The following is a 2,500-nucleotide window of genomic DNA, read 5'->3' on the forward strand; positions in this document are numbered from 1 at the left end:
GTGGCCGACCTTTACGATGACGTAACTGGAGGCAGCGCCACAGAGCGACCCCTTTCGCCGCTCCACGGGAAGGCCAGGGAGAACAGGTCTACCTGCCACCACTCCGACGGGCGGCTAAGAGCCGCCGGAGCCGGGTAGACCTGCTGGCCGGGCCCGCCGGAGCCGGGGCCGGGTAGACCGGCCGGCCGGGCCCGCCCGCCCGGAGCTGGGTAGACCTGCTGGCCGGGCCCGCCGGAGCCCGGAGCCGGGTAGACCGGCTGGCCGGACCCGCCGGAGCCGGGGCCGGGTAGACCGGCCGGCCGGGCCCGCCCGCCCGGAGCCGGGTAGACCTGCTGGCCGGGCCCGCCGGAGCCCGGAGCCGGGTAGACCGTCTGGCCGGGCCCGCCGGAGCCGGGGCCGGGTAGACCGGCCGGCCGGGCCCGCCCGCCCGGAGCCGGGTAGACCTGCTGGCCGGGCCCGCCGGAGCCCGGAGCCGGGTAGACCGGCTGGCCGGGCCCGCCGGAGCCGGGGCCGGGTAGACCGGCCGGCCGGGCCCGCCCGCCCGGAGCCGGGTAGACCTGCTGGCCGGGCCCGCCGGAGCCCGGAGCCGGGTAGACCTGCTGGCCGGGCCCGCCGGAGCCCGGAGCCGGGTAGACCGTCTGGCCGGGCCCGCCGGAGCCGGGGCCGGGTAGACCGGCCGGCCGGGCCCGCCCGCCCGGAGCCGGGTAGACCTGCTGGCCGGGCCCGCCGGAGCCCGGAGCCGGGTAGACCGGCTGGCCGGGCCCGCCGGAGCCGGGGCCGGGTAGACCGGCCGGCCGGGCCCGCCCGCCCGGAGCCGGGTAGACCTGCTGGCCGGGCCCGCCGGAGCCCGGAGCCGGGTAGACCGTCTGGCCGGGCCCGCCGGAGCCGGGGCCGGGTAGACCGGCCGGCCGGGCCCGCCCGCCCGGAGCCGGGTAGACCTGCTGGCCGGGCCCGCCGGAGCCCGGAGCCGGGTAGACCTGCTGGCCGGGCCCGCCGGAGCCCGGAGCCGGGTAGACCGGCTGGCCGGGCCCGCCGGAGCCGGGGCCGGGTAGACCGGCCGGCCGGGCCCGCCCGCCCGGAGCCGGGTAGACCTGCTGGCCGGGCCCGCCGGAGCCCGGAGCCGGGTAGACCGGCTGGCCGGGCCCGCCGGAGCCGGGGCCGGGTAGACCGGCCGGCCGGGCCCGCCCGCCCGGAGCCGGGTAGACCTGCTGGCCGGGCCCGCCGGAGCCCGGAGCCGGGTAGACCGGCTGGCCGGGCGCGCCGGAGCCGGGGCCGGGTAGACCGGCCGGCCGGGCCCGCCCGCCCGGAGCCGGGTAGACCTGCTGGCCGGGCCCGCCGGAGCCCGGAGCCGGGTAGACCTGCTGGCCGGGCCCGCCGGAGCCCGGAGCCGGGTAGACCGGCTGGCCGGGCCCGCCCGCCCGGAGCCGGGTAGACCGGCTGGCCGGGCCCGAAGCCCACTCCCCCGCCCGAGTGTGCAGGCCGGCTGCTGCCGAGGGGGACCCGGTGGGCCGTTATCGCTACCGGGCTAGCCCGCACCCACACCTTTGCTCTCCTTGGGAGCTTCTGCTTCTCCGCTGCTGCTTGTGTGCTACTTTCCCGCTTTTTTTTTTTTTTTCATTGCGCTCGTTTACGAATCCAGCCCGTTGCAGTCGCCGTTCGGGCTTTCTCCGGAAAAGAGTATTTCGTCCAGAATTCGCCCGACGGGCACCAGGTCTACCCGCCGGGGAGCGGGGGGACGGCGGCGGCCGCCCCGCGCCAGCGGCCAGCAGGTCTACCTTCCCGTCTGGCCGCCGGCCTCTCTCGTGGGGCGGGGGGGAGTGCCAACCCCCCCCGCAAAAAAATTCGCCGGACGGGCACCAGGTCTACCCCGGACGCCGACAAGCGCGAGCAGTCTCTCGCGTGCCCCTGCCCTGGGCGGGAAGGGATGTCTGGAGGGCGACACCGGGCCTACCCGTGCGCGCAGGGAGGGGGCGGCGGGCGCCCCGCGCAAGCGGCAAACAGGGTCTACCTTCCCGTCTCGCCGACGGCCTCTCGTGCGGGGGGGGGGGGGGGGCCGTGCGCCGGACGGGCAGCAGGTCTACCGCGCGGACGGCATTGTGGTGGGGGGGGTTCGTGCGCAGGAAGGGCAGCAGGTCTACCTGGCGGGGCGGGCAGCAGGTCTACCTCGCGGAAGGCCTTTGTGGGGGGGGGGGGGTGCCTGCCCCCGGCGGGCAGCAGGTCTACCTCGCGGGCGGGCAGCACGTCTACCTCGCGGTCGGGGCAGCAGGTCTACCTCGCGGAAGGCCTTTGTGGGGGGGGGGGTGCCTGCCCCCGGCGGGCAGCAGGTCTACCTCGCGGGCGGGCAGCACGTCTACCTCGCGGTCGGGCAGCAGGTCTACCTCGCGGAAGGCCTTTGTGGGGGGGGGTGCCTGCCGCCGGCGGGCAGCAGGTCTACCTCGGGGGCGGGCAGCAGGTCTACCTCGCGGTCGGGCAGCAGGTCTACCTGGCGGTCGGGCAGCAG

This window comes from Rhea pennata, chromosome 21 (genome assembly GCF_028389875.1).
Source record: "Rhea pennata isolate bPtePen1 chromosome 21, bPtePen1.pri, whole genome shotgun sequence".
Classification (NCBI taxonomy): domain Eukaryota; kingdom Metazoa; phylum Chordata; class Aves; order Rheiformes; family Rheidae; genus Rhea; species Rhea pennata.